Source organism: Dipteris shenzhenensis, chromosome 12 (genome assembly GCF_047967505.1).
Source record: "Dipteris shenzhenensis isolate YYH24624 ecotype China chromosome 12, Dip_SZ_1.0, whole genome shotgun sequence".
Taxonomy (NCBI): Eukaryota; Viridiplantae; Streptophyta; class Polypodiopsida; order Gleicheniales; family Dipteridaceae; genus Dipteris; species Dipteris shenzhenensis.
Window position 1 is genome coordinate 27,788,084 of NC_141607.1, and position 18,255 is coordinate 27,806,338.

The window sequence follows — 18,255 nt, forward strand, 5'->3', positions numbered from 1 at the left end:
CACCTTATAAACCCACTTACAGCCAATTGCATTCTTGTCTTTAGGCAAAGGCACCAATTCCCATGTAGCATTTGCTTCCAAGGCATCCATTTCTTCATCCATGGCTTTCTCCCATTTTTCTTTTCCCATGGCTTGCTCAAAAGAAGTGGGTTCTAGTTCCTGTATCACTTTGACCATATAGGCATAGTGAATGGCTGTAAATCCATCATATTTCAGCCTATCCATAGGATACCTAACTTTGGTAGACCTGTGCAAAATAGGCTCACTTCCAGGTGCTCTCAAAACATCCCTGGTCTTCCTTACTCCAGGTGTAACAATAGAAGGAATACCCAACTCATCATCAATGCTCTGTTCTGAGCCACTGGATTCACCATCCACATAAGAGTGACCTGCATTCACATCAAACATGGGCTGATCTACCTTCTCTTTTCCTTTTCGTGATACCTGCATACCACTATCTGCATTGCTTTGAGGAGATTCTCCTGATCTCAATCTGCATGTCCATGGCGAAGTATGTGAACCACTGCTAGAGGACACTATAGGTCCACTAATATTTTGTGATTGCTGCTGTGAATTCTATGCAGCATTACCATTTTGTGCATCTATATCATCAATCACATTTACTAGTTTATACCAACTGCTCATCTCATCAAAAACAACATCTCTGCTCACTGTAAACTTATGAGTAGAAGGGTTATAGCATCTATACCCTTTCTGCTACAGAGAATAACCAATAAAGATGCACTTCTCAGATTTTGGATCCAACTTAGACCTCAACTCATCTGGCACATGAACATAGGCAATGAAACCAAAAATTTTCAAATGAGAAATATCTGGTTTCCTACCAGTATACATCTCCTCTGGCATCATGCCATGTATTGCTGCAGTGAGAGTCCTGTTCATTATGTAAACTGTTGTAGCAATTGCTTCAGCCTAATAATAATCTGGTAGGCCTTTTTCATTTAGCATGGCCCGAGATACCTCTCCAATATGCGTGTTTTTCCTTTCTGCAAGTCCATTTTGCTGTGGGGTATGACTGCATGAATATTGCTGCTTTATGCCATGCTGCTGCACGAACCTTGCAAATTCATTTGAGAGGTACTCACCCCCTCCATCTGACCTTAGGCATTTTAATTGCAAGCTTATTTCTTTTTCAACCATAGCTTTAAAAGCTTTGAAATGCCCAAACACTTCACTTTTCTTTTTCATAAAATTCACCCAAACTTTTCTGCTGTAGTCATCAATAAAAGTGACAAAATAATGACAGCCTCCAATAGATGTAGCTTTAGTAGTCCACACATCAGAGTGGATTAATTCCAATGGCCTCTTACTCTCTTGAACATGTCTAGGAAATGGTTTCCTTGCCTGTTTTCCAAATTGACAGGCTTCACATACCTTATGCATTTCTACAACCTTGAATTTAGGCAATCCTATAACAATATTTTGGGCCTACATTGATTTAAGTCGCTATACATTAACATGACCAATGCGTTTATGCCAGATATCAGTATTTGCAACTACACCGGTCCCATGTGCAAACATCGCTGCACTCAATTCAAGCATGTCTGCATCTAATGTAAACATCCTGTTCTTCTTCTTTTCTTTTGCTATCATGCGACCGTTATTTTTCATATCCTCAACAAAGCATCCATGAGGATTAAATCTGACCTGCAAGCCCTGCTCAACCATTTGACCAATAGAAACTAGGTTCTTGGTGATATTCGGGACATGAAATACATCAGACAAGTATTTCTTTTTCCCATCTTGCATAGACAAAGGAATTTTACCAATCTGCACTATAGGATGTGTAGTATCATCACCAATCTCCACAAATCCTAGTCTTTTCATTTTCCTTGCATCTTGCATCCATTCTGCATGACTTGTCATGGGGTTTGATGCACCTGAGTCAACGTACCACACATCATTACTTTCTTCTACACTTGTCACCGAATTGGTCATGTGCTGCACCATAAACAAATGCCCATTTCTGTCATCAACCTGTCTACTAGAGGATGCATAATTGCCTTGCTGCAATTTTCCATTCATAATGTCATTCTGCTTTTTGTAGCAGTCTTTAGCCATATGACCCATTTTACCACAATAGTAGCATTCAACATTGCTGTTTGCATTTTGGCCTCTCTGCCATCCACCAAGACCTCTTTGGCTCCCCTTGCCTCTAGAGTTACCACATCCTCCTCCAAAGGACTGGTTTTCTTGAGTTTGCTGCATATTATGATTTCTACCATGGCCTCCAGATCGGCCTCCTCTACCTCTGCCTCTACCTCTTTCAGCATTTGAGTAGAAGACAAATTCTTTTGAAGTTCCTCTTGAAGAAGATGCACCACCATTTCTCTGCTCTTCAGAATTTAGAAGAGCAAACAACTCCTCAAAATCAGGAAATGTTTCACGAACGGTAATGGATGTCCAGAACTGTGCATAATCCTTTCCTAGACCATTCAAGGTCACAGAAACTAGATTATCATCTTCCACTGGTGACCCAATGGAAGCAAGTGCATCTGCAATTTTCTTTACCTTCATATGGTAGTCATTGATGCTCATATTTTCTCTCTGCACATTGTGCAACTCCTGCTTGAGCTGCATTTTCCTGGCTTGCATATTTGTGCTGTATATTTTTGCCAAAGTATCCCATGCCTCCTTTGGTGTACTTGCATCCTGAATATGCACAATCATAGAATCTAAAATATTGATAGATAGCCAGTACATAACTTTTTTGGCTCTCTCATGCCATCCTTTAAATGCCTGCATTTCCTGTTGATTGGGAACATTAGGAAGAACTGGTTCTTCTTCATTTCCTGTAATGAACTCCCAATAGCCTTTTCCCATAAGGAAATTCGTCATTCTAAACTTCCATGCTTGGAAGTTGTTCTTGTCAAGCTTTTCAGTGACAATCTGTGAAAGAGAATCAGATGCCATTACAGAACATTGCAAAATATTCTCTCACTGGAAAAAACACAGCTTCTGCTTCACACGAGCAAATCTGCAAAAGTGACAAAAGTGGTATTTGACCACACAGTCACTTCCTAGTGACGATTTTGCATCAACAGGCAATAAGGATGATTCTGTAACTCCCAGTATCTCTGTGCACAGGAATACGATGCAATTTTTGCGGCAACTTTTCACCGACCTGTAGAGTAGTGATCACACAACAAAAATAGGGCCTTTTTCTCAATGCTTGTGGAGAACTTCTGCCTCCAAAATGGGCCCTGAAATGGCCTCGAATTAGAAAAATAAAGTCACCAAGGGCATCGCCCAGTCCCGCAGCATATATTTCCCTCTCGCCACACTGTGAAGGGCGTCTCAATCTAAGACAATGCACTCTGGACTTTTCAGCTGTGCTACCTGCAGAGATTTGCTCCCAAACTCGAAAAAGGAAAGCAACACTGGTCCTCTTACCAGGACACCGTGAACTTGTTTGCTTTCTTGAGCTCCTTACCACAAACCAGGCTCTGATACCATGTGAAGATAGTGGGAGAGAAGGAAGGAGTCTCACTTGCGGCTTTCTCACATACACAATGGGGGAATACACACAAAGGTGGAGGCTGAAAACAATTTTCCTCTTCTTAGTTGTGAAAGCCAAAAGAACTCTCGTATAAAGAAATAGGAGAACCTTATATGTGGGTCTCAAACCAAACTCAGCTAACTAAGGTGGCATACTAACTGAGCCACGAACTAGAGTACATAAGGATAGCTGTCATCCAACTATTATTCATGGGCGGTGTATCAACCGCATCTGCAGCTAACAAGTCGGTGACATAAATGCACAACGGTCACCTTGGCATATCACGAGTGGAGCTTGATATCTCAACAATTTCAAGCATGCTGAATGAGCTATATATCATAACACATATCATGTGCTTTTTGTATGCTACATGGCTCATTATTTTTTCTATGACGCACCTAAGTATCATTGATATTTTGTATATATTCGTAGGTTTCAGTTTTAGAAATAGAGAGGATGATTGAGGAGGCACAGGCCCACATGGATTTTTGCTTACAATTGAAGTCTAGGACTAATTCCAGGCCCCCCATCGTTATTCGTCCACATCCACCGGTTGTTGATGGTGTGTGTGGTTTGGTTTTGAAGGCTTGTGACTATAGCCACTACTTAGCCCGTGGCATCCCTTTTGGCACTCAGTCATTTGAGGTGTTTGTATTACAATGCAGTCACATGTACCACTTTATCTTCTTCTATCTTCTTTGCTCATGTAGCAACAAAGATTGGTACGTGTGTACATAGTGCCTGTAGGGAGCTCATTTCTAAGAGATCCAAATCAATTCTTGGCATTCCAACTTCTTGTAGATCTAATATGTTTTAAATTATATGTGGTTTTTTCATTGTAGCAAGTTGGTTGTTAAATTATTGAAGATTTGTTATGTTCAGGTGTAGATGGTTGGCTTGATCCTGAGTTTGCTTCTCCCGATGGTGAGCACATGACACCTATTACAAGTGTGTATTTTGCGATAATATCATCAACTATTCTTAGTGTCCATTTTTCTATGATAGTACTTTCACTATTAATCTTGTAATGCAAGTGAAGGAGGATTTGTGGTTGGAGATGTAAGAACACTTAGTGATCAGGACTCCACTTTTGTATGTAGTAGTCGTGACCACTTTGTGTTTGTGGAGTCCAAAGAGACATCACATCGTGTATGGTTGAAGGTCTGAATATTTAACATTCATAATTTCATACATGTTCATCCTACTAGAGGATCTGGTATTAGTTGAATATGATCTCCAAATGGACTTTCAGGCTCATAGAAATTAAAAAGAAGAAAGCAGGCATTGCAATGCCCTAAAGCCAGACAGAAGCAGACCCTGCTGATGTACATAATGATTCACTGCCTACGGCTGATGTTGAGAATGAACATGATGCACAGGGCAGGGCAAGGCATAATAGGTTATTACTATGGAGGCCTGAATGGCATGTTCTCCATCATGAAGAACTAATAAGGGTTATGCCACAAACAATGCATGTCCTTGAGGGTATAAAATCCAAAATATTGGTTTTGGACATGAATGGAGTATTGCTAAAAAGATACAGGATTTATAAGGGGATAGGCTACCCCAATATTGGGCATCCTTAGAATTTCAAATTGCTACAGGATAAGCCAAATGAGGTTGTCATGGTGAGAAAGGATGCTGAAGGCTTCCTTAAGGCATGTTCAAATATGTTTATCTTAATTCTTTGGAGTAGTTACACCTACCACAATATGGAAAATACAATGTGATAGGCATTTTCTAACCTGTGCAGGAGAAGGAATTTTTTCTTGGTAGAGTTGGGCCAAGATGAATGAATAGAGCACCATTTCAGTTTGGGGATATGCCTGGGGTTCCTACAAGTTACTGGAAAAAACCCATTTTCTTCAAGAATCTTGAATACATTTGGAGGTTCTATATTGAATTCAACCCTGACAACACACTGCTTGTTAACGACATGAGGTACAAGTCCATCCTGAATGACCTTGATGTATGCATTTTTCCTGAGAGTTTTGATCCCGAGGACAATTAGCAAGATCCCTTTTATCTCAAAAAAATGTTCATATACTAGCTGGCTATGTGGAACAATGCACATGACTGCAGAAACTTTTGGCAAATGAACAAGTTAAGTAATCCAAAGGATGAGGTATCCATGCCCACAAAGCAATATTACCACCATTTTGTAAATACACAACTTGAGGGACAATCTCATCATTGGTCTTGTACATATCTTATGGTTCACATGATGCTAAAAACTGTATTGTGAAGGAGCTAAAGCTTTTGTAAGACCAATGTAACTACCAAATATTTTTTTTTAATTAAATATATAGTCTATTGTTATCTTCTAATGTTTGTCTATGTTGTACAATAGATTGCATAGCCACAAGTTCTATCTTAATGTTATGCAGCTGTATGAGTTCTCTTTCACATGGATAAAAGCTATTATGTGTGCTATGTAGCACTAAATCGGTTACTGTCTATCAATAGATCATCTATATGGCACCAAAATAGTTAGTATATCTGCTAGTAGATAACACTGAATTGGTTATTATCACTACCATATAGCACAAAATCGGTTACTATTTGTCAATAGATCAAATATATAGCAACAAATTAGTTAGTATATGTGCTATATAGCATTGAATTGGTTGTGCCCTGTTTGACTATTTGATATAATGATTATGTTGCACCATGATTTAAACACTTTCTTCCTTTGTGCCCAAACATGTTGAACCCATAATCAAATATAAGAAGCCCAAAAATTTTAGTTGCAATAGTGGGATTGGTTGGTATCATTTCTTTAAGGATATCCATGTGCTGAGTTGTAGACTATACTATTTTACTGGACTTTGGGAGCAATGCTCCTGTTCATGTTGATTGACCTTATGATCACATATACTAAGATAAGTTCACAGCTATTGTGTGGATGGTTGTCTTTAGAAAAGAAGAGCAGTGAAATTGGAGGATGATAGTATTGTTGGTTTTTTTGCATTTACTCAGTTATTTTTTTTTGTTGTTTGTGCATTGAGTAGAAGAGATGGAACATAACAATAGAACAAAATAGGTCTAAAATAAAACACAACGAATCATCTGTTGACAATATTTTGCACAACCCTATGAACCATGCACAAAAAAAAGGTTTGGATTGGTTGTTACTGAAAAGGTTGATGAAATGTTTTGGAGTCCACAAGTCACATTTGCCTCACATTCAGGCCTCATAGGGTAATGAATTTTAGATCAATTCATGCACTTGTGAGGATAGGTAGTATAAGTTACTTTTGGGATCCACCAATTCCATGTCGAATTTCATGGCTCTAACAAGATGAGAAAATATAATGGCGAGATTGGCTTGTTTTCGAGCAAGCAATATTGATGGTCACTGCGTTGTTCATAGTACCATCCAATAACATAGTCATTGTTCATAGTACCATCCAGTAACATAGTGTGAGCCCCTGCAACACTTAGTACCCCACTTGTTTATAAGAAATTTCCCAGCTGTTTGCTTTGCTTGGCTACATTTCAGAATGAAGAAGTCCACACCCTCGTCGTTTCCCTCCTTAGCATTCACTACAAAATTGTCTCCCTCTACAAGCAGATCACTTAGCAAGTCCTCACATCCCTCATAGATAGGTTCTTCAACTACGTTTTCTTCACTTGATACCTCATCAATTGGAGAAAGAATTCCCGATGACCAAGCTTGAACATAGTACTTGTTCTCACATGATCTCCACCTTTTGTACATGCATGCATGGCAATAGCAGGACAATTCTCTTTTCTTCAACTATGTTGCATCATGTTTGCAAAATCCTTGAATGCTATGCAATCCTCGAGACCCCTCCACCCTTGCAGAACCACATGTCTTGGTTCTATCCACTTCACCCAACTTGATCTCCCAAAACACTCTCTCAATGGATGGTCCTTCCTTATGCTTGGAACTAGTAGATGCAGTAGTACTCAATGAATTTGTTAAAAATTGCACTACATCAACTGCCTACTTCAATACCACACCATCAATCTTGAGTTGCTCATGTGTAAGGGCCCTTTTAATCACTGCACCTGCATTATTGTGTTCTCCTCCTTTGCCATGGCCTGATCCAAAGAAGTTCCAAGTCATCTCAACATTGGTTAGTGGCAAGTGTAAAAAATCTAGCAACAAAGTAAATGGGTCTTTCTACCTTAAACTGAGATGCTGCTCCATCGTACCACACCCAGTGCCTTTTAAATTGTACCCCTTGTCCTTCAAGCCACTTGTAGTGAAGCAAAAGGCAATGCTATACAAAAAGAGTGTCGTGTGTTTTATCATAAAAAATGTAGAAATGAAACTCCTTGATAATTTGGTCATCCAAAAAGTTGTGGCGATAAGTAATATGAACAAGGATTGTACACTGATCTAAATGCCAATGAATGGATTGAATTTCATTTTGGACTTTGAACGAGTTGTTCTCTCTGTAAAATTTATAACATACACAATGACATCTGAAGGGGAATTATTCAAACACTCCCTGAACTAGTTTGCCTACCATTTGTATATGAAGCTGAGTCTGATGAAAGTGGTCATGTGTTTCTTTAACATGGAGAACATGACATTCATTGGCATTTCCTCCTTGACCGATAAAACTATGCTTTTTCTTTTCCCTTTCCTGTTCATCCCAGCATCAACGTCCTCAAACACCTGAACCATCACGTTTTTTTGCTCATGTGCTACTTCATTTGGGTAGATTGCAAGTTTTTGTACACCACACCTTTCACATTCTCCCATGAGGCACTCATAACCATGGAATGTTGAGTCTTTTCCTTTAGCACAAACACAAGATTCCCACAATTTTGTGACCCCACTAAAGGCATGCTCCTTTGCACCACATTTTCCTACTCTTGCTGATGAAAGCCATATACTACAAAAACAAGAACATTACACTCCATGTAAACCAGCTTCCTTCAAGTGTATCATTTGAAGTGATATATGCAACAACATGTGTTTCTATCCTCAAACTTGCATACAAAGTAAGGTTTCAACTTTTCAAAGGACCTCAGCCCTATACAAATACTTGGATATGCAACTTTGAATGCCTTAAAGAAGTTTGTCTACATGGACAAGAAAAGAGCAAACTGCGTATGTTATGTGGCACACTATAGCAACATAGCAGATAATTTCAATACACAGAGATGGGGCACAACATGTATGCACTATACAACATTATTTGTGCTATACAAGGCTATACACCCCACAAAATCTGCTACCTAGAACACAGTTTGAGTGCACATATGGATGTGGATCTAGGTATACTATATAGCTCATTATTTGTGCTACTCAAACCTATACAGCAGACAATTTCAATATACATAAATACGACACACCATGTATGCTATATAGCACACTATTTGTGCTATTCAGCTTGCAAGTCCTACCTCACAAGGCTTCAGCTTTCATTGTTCCCATTGTCAATTGCTTAGTAAAGCTACTAGAACAACCTTTCGTAGTTGTGACTTTGAATGATGTACATATAATTAACTTGGAGAGGGTAGTACTTGGACAAAAAGCCTTTGATATGATGATTGTTTTCAAGGACTTCCAAATCAAGTCGTGAGCATCATACTTCAGGTCCTAACTAACATTAAGTAGGATATGACAGTCCACATCTTCAGCACAAGAAAAGAAACCCACTACATAGCCTTCCATGAAATTATAGATATCTCCCATACACTTAGGAGATAGTAATATTCTTTGTAGTCCTCTCTTTCGCTTCATATTTTTCCACTGGCTACCGAAGTGTACTTGGAAAGATCTATAATTTCATCAAAGGCTAGCATACAACATAGGATTCCATGAAATTATAAATCTCCTATACACTTAAGAGATAGTAATATTCTTTATAATCCTCTCTTCCTCTTGATCTTCTTCCACTGGTTGCTGTCGAAGTGTACCTGGAAAGATCTATAATTTCATCAAAGGCTAGCACATAACACAGGCTTCCATGAAATTATAGATCTCCCATACACTTAGGAGATAGTAATATTTGTTGTAACCCTCTCTTCCTCTTGATCTTGTTCCCCTAGCTGTCGAAGTGTACTTGGAAAGATCTACAATTTCATAAAAGGCTAGCACACAACACATGAAATTTGCTATTGTGGCTAGATTGGGGGTTTCTTTTCATGTGCCATGAGGATTGGGACTCTAGACAATAGGGCAAATGAGGAGACAAAGATGAAGATGCCCAACATAGTGAACAGGAGACAAAGACTTTAGGAAAGTGGGTAATGGAATATGTTATGTAGCACACAAACAAAAATGTGGAACTATCCATGTTATGTAGCTCACTGTTTGTGCTATTCCAAGCATGAAATCAACTATATTGCACATAGTTTTAGTACATATATAGTCATGGCACACCATGACTTCTATATAGCACATATTGTGTGTGTGCTGTACAACCAATAGAATATGCTATGTAGCACATAGACATAGATGTGGAACTATGCATGCTATATAGCTCCCTGTTTGTGCTATTCCAAGCATGGGATCAACTATATAGCACACAGTTTGAGTATATATAGTTGTGGCACATCATGAATGCTATTTGGCACATTGTGTGTGCTGTACAACCAACAGAATATGCTATGTAGCACAAAAACATAGATGTGGAACTATGCATACTATATAGCTCACTGTTTGTGCTATTCCAAGCATGGGATCAACTATATAGCTCACAGTTTGAGTGGATAGCTATATAGTAGATAGTTTAAGCATACATAGTCATGGCACATGAGGTATACTATATAGCACATTGTGTGCTATACAGACCACAGAATGTGCCATGTATCACATAGAAAAAGATGTGGAACTTTGCATGCTATATAGCTCATTGTTTCTTCTATTCAAATACATAATCCATGGTAGTAATATTATAAAATGTAAGGTGGCATGGCTCCTCCATGTGCCACCCCTCCACCTAGGCTGCATTTAGTGAGATATGGCTCAAAGTCCATGGGAGAATGCACCGTCTCACCTTCTGACTACTTCAAGTTTGCCACCTAGAGGTACACATTCTCCGGCTCCTCTTCTTTGCCGAAATACTCGATCATAGCTGCTATCAACCTCGGCCAACTTTGGCGAATGTCTTTGGCCTGCTGCTTCTCATACCACACTTGAGCCAAACCCTCTAGAAATGTGGGAAGAACCAACAGCCATCTATCTTCAGTAAGAAAGTTGAGAGAAACACAACAGCCCTTAAAGGCCACAAGATATTTGGATTTTCTTCTACTCGATCACAAAACATGAGAATGTCAGCCATGCTTGGAAGATGGAAAAGAGAGAGGCAAAATGAGGCTTATCTATTGGCAAACAATGGAAAGAAGTAGCTTGAACTGAAAATTAGGTGAAGATACATCTACAAAGCACACATAGGTAGGGTAGGGTGTGACTGGTGTATTGTGAAATATTATACGAGAAGAATCTTCAGCATAGAATAGCTCATAGACAATCTTAAAAGGACCAACCCTCATGATATTGCATCCATCTTTACAAGTAAGGGTTAGAGATGCGGCGCTGCATGAAGTTGTTCAAAAAGGCAAACAAGAATACCATGACAAATGTCAATAGTTGGGGAGCTTGCACATCACCTTCAGCTTCTTCCAGTTCTTATGGTCACCATGCTATTTCTTCAAGGGGTGTGCAGTCTGGCTTCCTTCTTTTGAGCAATGTCCTTGAGGACCTTTCTGATGATCTTCCAAAGTTGGCAAACTTGTATCAAATATGCCCAACACTTAGTTTCATGATGACCACAACCTTTGCATTCCTTACAAATGATCACGCTCATTTATGGCTTGTGGCTTTGTTGGGGCTTCATGCGTGATTGAAGTACAAGCTTCTCGTGCCAAGAAATCAACAACTAAATTTTGAGCTCGAGGGATACGCTGAATTTTTACCTTTTCAAATTGTTGGCAAAGTTCCAATGCTTGTTTTGATGTCGTGGAATTAAGACTTTGCTCCGCACCTTCCACCTTCCACTAACTTGTTCACACACGAGTTGAGAATCTCCTTGCACCTCAAGTTGCTTGATGTGATGTTCTTACCCCTTTTGTAGCCCAAAAATGAGTGCCGAGTACTCAGCTTGGTTGCAAGTACTTACTAGTGCAGACTTGCTATAACAACACACCTCACCCCTTGGTGAAGTGAGCTTCACACCCACACCAGTAGCCTTGGTCGAAGGTTTGTATGCGTTGTCAAATTAGAGGAGCCAAGATGTCATCACACCAAGACTAAAATCCAAACATCCCAAGTTTCTCGGTAGTCCAAGATAGGTAGAGGGAGAGGGTGGGGAGAATTTAATACTTGAGCAAGACGTTCAGCACCAAATAAACTTGCAATCCTTTTATATAGTTTATCTTTAGACCAAAAAGAATTACAACTTGAAGCTCAAAATGAGGCACAAAGGGTTGATTAGGTACAAAGGGATTCCTTGGTCAAAACATTACCAAGCCCTAGAAACCTTTGTAATGAGATCCAGAAGAAATCATTCAAGACGAGCTTATCCATAGGAATTAATAAGTAGATGTGCCAAATCTCCCCCCAATCTTGGGGAGCATCCCACCCTTTGAAGAATGTCACCCTTTTAATTACCTCCGATGCAGCAAGTAGCTCGATCACCGCACAATGAGTAGAATTGAAATCAAATTCCTCCCAATGTATCACTAGTTCTTCACCTTGAATCATCCATGGTGTATCATCCCACCCATTGTCTCCTTGAACAATGCATTGTACACTCAGTTGTTAAAGATTGACATGAAGAGATCTCACCAATTGGTAGCTGTAATGAGCGGAGGACCGAGCACCAAATCCTTGAACTTGTCGAGAAGTGACATAAATATCCACTCTCCTCATGTGGCGTGCGTCCAAAGAGTAAACTTGAAAAAGTTCAAAATCTATGATCTAGTATCAGATATGAATAGAGCACATGAAATGAAGTACTTTTGGTTTTTACAACAAGAGGAAACTCCCTACGGTTAGAGAGTTACAATTCATGAGATTTCACCATATAAGCAATATCATTACACTTTCATCACTTCCTATTTGCTGGCCCATTGATAAATCTTTCCTTTGTGAATGGGGAGTTCAATTCCCACTCCTTAATAAAAAGAGAGGAGAGGAGAGGAGAAGAGAAGAGTAAGAGAAGGAGAAGGAAAGAGAAGAAGAAGGAGAGGAAGAGGATAGGGACGAGAGAATCCAGAAAAATAGTCACGATCTATCCACGACATGCAGATGCACCAGAAGACACAGGAACTCAAAAAAATAGTCACAATTCGCGATTTGTTCGTGACACGTGCATGCCGGTGTTGCAGATGCGTAGGAGTAGTTTTACAAGCGTGGTCGACCAGAAGACACGTGGCACCACATAAAAGATGCGCAGGAACCCAGAAGATACGCAGGAACCGCACGTGGAAGGTGCAAAAACTGAGAAGTGCTGCAACCACAGAGACGGAGAACTATGAGCAGAAGACACACAGATTGGAGGCGCAAAAGCAGAGAACTGCACACGGAAGGTGTTGAAGAACTACACCGTCGTAGGAGTAACAAATTTTATGCCACTAGCCATAGAGATTTCGATCCTAGCAGCCACAACAATTCTATTAATTAGAAAAGAATTCGAGGCATGATGCTAGACACGAGGCATGGCGATGCTTGAGGGCCATAGAGGAAAAGGGAACATGAGGAAAAAGGATTAAGAGGGGTGGGAATGAAGAGAGGGACTATGCCACAAGGGGGAAGGGAGAGGGGGAAGAGGAGCATGTACATGATGGGAGGTGGAATGTAGAGATGGAGACATCAAGGGAAGAGAGTCATGCTTTATTTGAAAGGAAGGATGGGGGGGGGGGAAATCAAAGTACTAGCTAGGTGGCTTTACCTATGGTACTTACTTAAATAGTACTCATCACTACCATTGTTGGTCTGTGAAGTTTAAAGACAAGCACCAAATTTTTTGAAAGCCATTGAATGGAAAATTTTGAATTTTGACAATGCTCGAGACTTTTAACTCATGACATAAATTTATGTATACTTGTTGTAATCATCACAAATTGTAAGAGTTTGTGCTACAATGCAAACATTCGAGTGTCCATTATCTAAAGAAAATATAATTCTCAAGCTCCTTGGATGTCAAAGTATGTCATTTCGTGGACCATAAATAGTGTGCAAGGTCTACAAGATTGTTTTACGAATTCCACCCAAGATATGGAACTTGATATTGGACTTATCAAAGCCTTGAAAATCTAGGGAACCCTAGCACAATTTCCAATTGGATTGAGATCAACAACTAGTGATTGGATTGAAAGGATGCCCTGCCTAAGTAGGTCTCGGGAGGTTCATCCCAAAACATTTTAGTGTACCACATGCATTTAAAAGGAGGGTTATTTTAATTTAACTTTTGGGTAAATTTTAATAGAATTATAATAATAGGAGGGGTTTTTTAATTTAAAATTGGGAAAATTTCTGTTAGTCCATAAGTAAAGAGGGGTGGTTTATTAAGAGAAAAAATTTAGTTGAGGGGTTTCTAAAATACCACTTGCATACACATGATACCTAGAGTTTGTTAGTGGTGCACCACCCAAGAAGTGGGCTAAGGTGATTGACTTGTGGGAATAAACTAGAGATATCTTTTCCCTAATGGATGGTCTTTACTTGATAGTGATCACTAAAGAACTAAATGTTAGTCCCATGGGATGTGGAAATAGAAGATGGTAGAAGACTTTGACACAAACGTAAAGCCAAGTATACAACATTAGGCCCATTGATAAATTGGATGAGGAATTTACCAATGAAAATGGCTTTTAGGTCATTGTTATTGCTAAGATAAACTAGAATAAGATTGAAGAATAGAAGTCATACGCTTAAATCACTTGTTTACAAAAATGATGTTGAACCAATTGGTTTTGTTGGACTAACCTTGTATGTAGTGGTGCAAAATAATTGCAGAGTTGTGTTCCAATAGAAATATATATACAAAAGGTATGATAAAAAAACATTTTAAAAAAGAGGTACATATTTGTATAGAAAAGTGGTGTCTTTAATCATCAATAATTTAAAAAAAGGGCTTTAAAAATATGCCTTGAATGCACATGACCCTCCCTAGGGGGGCCAATATGTTAAAAACATATATAGCACGTGCGATTAAGGTGTATTAAAAAAACCCCTAGCTATAAGTTTTTATAACCTATACACAGCCCTTGTGTAACTTTAAAGATAATTAAAGTATCCCTTATCTATGAAAATTTTGCACTTTTTGAATTTAAAAACCCCTTATGTATGTATATTTTCTATAACAACATAGAAATATAAAACCCCTTCCATTGATCGCAAGTGCTATCCTCGGGTGACACCCAAAGACGTGACCTTTCATTTCAACTAAAGGCTTTTACTTTCTTGGGTCATTGAAAATCACCCTAGTGGTTTCTAGTTGGAGATGTAAAAAGAGAAAGAACCTATCGATGATGACTACATTATTGAGAAGAGTGCTATTACTAAATTGTTGAGGAGCGTTTTACTTAGACTACAAGATTGTTAAGAAGAGTGCTACTTATACTATCAATTGAATTCAATGTTCTTGGTATTTGTGAAGAAGGAAGTCAACAAGATGAAGCTAAAGTGTCTTTGCCATAGATTTCATTTGATTTATGAGAGAATCTTCTTACAGAGTCTTGCTTAGTAGGTACAATTAATTTGATGAGACCACTTTAAATGGTGTTGAAAAGCTTGCACCATGAAGCAAGAAGTGCATGCATGAGTAATATAACTTCTTGGAGAGGAGATTTTTGGATATTGACTGAGAAGTAGCATCATTTAGAGATACTTTCCATTGATGCAAAAAGTTTGGAGATTGACCAAGACAGAAGTTGGTAAGCTTTTCAATTTGATAGATACTCTTTGCATGTTTACTAGATAAGGCCATACCTATGAATAATTTCATTGAAAATATTTTTATGGAAGGGAAATGTTTTAGGACATTCTCACTCCACAATTCTTGTAAGTAGGAGCAAACATTCATAGATGTACAAGAAGATCTACTGAATATGAAAAAAAGAAAATTGTCAAAAGATGGTGAATGAGTGGCCCATAGGGGGTACGAGTTTTTTTGGAAGGATCAAACCCAAAAATTTTATACCATGCAGAAATAGAATGCATGGAAATCAGGGAGCATTCATTTAACATGGCTTCCCACCTCCCAAAAAAATTATTATTTAATCCCTATTGATTTGAGTGCAATTGACCATGTAACCCCATATAACCCATTCATCTTGTTTAACCTACCGAGGTCATATTTATATCTTAACCTCTCTTAGGGATAAATATTGTATTTAAACCATTTTTAACAAAAGGCAAGTCTAATGTTACTCGATTGACTTGACTTAACATAGTCAGATTTCTCTCATATTAGTAGACAAACAAAAATAAATCAATTAGTTATTAAAGGTAAACTCTTTGTTAGGTTATATTTTGGTTCTTTTTACTAGACTTAACGATGTCCTTGAATATACGGTGACAATGAGATAAGAAATAAAAAATGATGTACAATATTCAAACCACCACCATAGAGAGCAAGAAGTTAAGCATTGATTCCATGGAGAGCATAATTGTTTTCCAAAGATTGAGTGGGTATTTCTAGTCATTGCCTAATGGAAAGTGAGATTTATTAAATATTAGAAAATCCATAGAAGATGTGTGAGTAGACACACATTCAGAATACCCCCATATTAAAACAAAACTATTTTTAAATACAATTTATTTCCCCTCGTCATTACATATATATGTTGCAATTATAATTTTAAAAGTCCCTCCATTCATGTACATACCATAATTATATGAGATAAATATTTCTACAACTTCCTCCTATATTCTTCCCCCAATTTAAAAATCCCCTTCTATGGTCAAACCTACTACGTTACATGTTGTATATAGAGTGATCAACATATGGGCTTCCTAAAGTCATCATAACTTATGCATGCATGCCATCTCATGCAAATGGAATGATCCTTTTACTATTTTTTGTGCAATACGCACCATATGTTCACCATTTTCAAGGGCTAGAAAGCGATTGGCAGGGTTATAGGCTTAAAAGGAATTTTCAAGGAATCAAAAGAGACCTATGAATTGGGAAACAACATTTTCCTTGAGTTACATTGTCTTCTCTATTATGCCTTTAAAAATATCACTTTCGATAATACCATTCTTCTACTAAGTAGAACATGTTTTTTCAAGTGATATGAGTGTAATTATTATACATTGAGGTATGTTAATTCAATGCAATATCTAGTAGTTAATAAAGAGAAAATGATTGCTTAAACCTTTCTAGCCCAGAAGCACTCACAGTTTGAGGGGCTCACTAAGAAATATGTAAGCACAGTGCCTGGGTTCAATGGAGGGTTATTCACATATTGAATAGAAAATGGGTGTGTTTTACTCATGAGAATTTCTAGATAAGGGACTTTAGGCTTTAAATGCATGCATACAAAGGATTTACAGGTACTGAGCCCCATGAGGCTTTTAGAGGGTTTACTACCATGCTAATGTCAAATAAAACACATTTTGAAGATGTATTTGTAAACACCTTATGTGGCTATGACTTTCTTTCTAGGTAATGTACCATGATAATATAAGTAAAAAATGTTTTCAAAAGGTAATAGTGAAGCCCTTATGTGTGAATGACTTCCTTTCCAGTTATTAAATTTAACCTTTTTGACAAATAAATTGAGAAATATTAGATGTAGTTTTTAATGAAAAGCCTTGAAAAATAGCACATTCATTCGTACCCCATAACATCAAGTTTCATACTTTTTGATGCACCTTTAATCTCTTCATTTTTCTACTTAGAAAATTTCATTTTAAATATAGTTGTCACTATTCTTTAGCTTTACACTTCTTTGCTCTCTTCGGTTTAAAACAATATATGTTACATTTATACATGTGGTTGATGATGAATGCTATTTGTACAAGTGGGAGGATGGACTCAAGTGTACAAGGGGCTCACATATGCCACTGTCAGAGGGGTTGGACATAAGGTGCCCTCCTACCAACCAGGCAGGGCCCTAGCCTTGCTTTCAAGCTTCTTTAATGGGAATCCTTTACCTAATGCCCCATAACTATCTTGCACAATGCTATACACACATTCTTTCAACCAAATGAATAATAACTTCTATTCATTAGTTCATTTATATTGGAAATTATAATGTACACATGAAAGTGAGAATTGCTAATGGCCTTGAAGTCTTTCCCTCCCAATAAATGTTTTATTAAGCACTAACCGATGTTTTCCAAGTTACAAAGTGAACACATATCTATCAAGAATATGTGAAACTTAAAAAAATCTAACATATCTAAGAATCTTTTTTGTTATATTGTTCTTTTATTTTCATTAGAATTTTTCAATATATAAAAATGCATACCATGGAAGTTCAATGGCAACATAAATTTTATACTCATACTAATGTTAGCTAGAAACACTATAAGGGTTTGGTCGCTTTTCGACACTGTTCCCGACGAAAAATAAAATATTTTTTAAGTTTTGTGGGTGCAAAGCATCAAACAATTATCAGTATAAATGTCAAAAAATGTGCATCGGTAAAGTATCAGTATATACTGACACATATACTGACACAATACAAAAGTAAAAAAATAATTGTGGGGAAGAATAGGGGTTGTTACAGCCCCATTCTGCCTCACTAAATATACTTTATTACAAGGCCATATAGAAAACAATACATTCCATCTG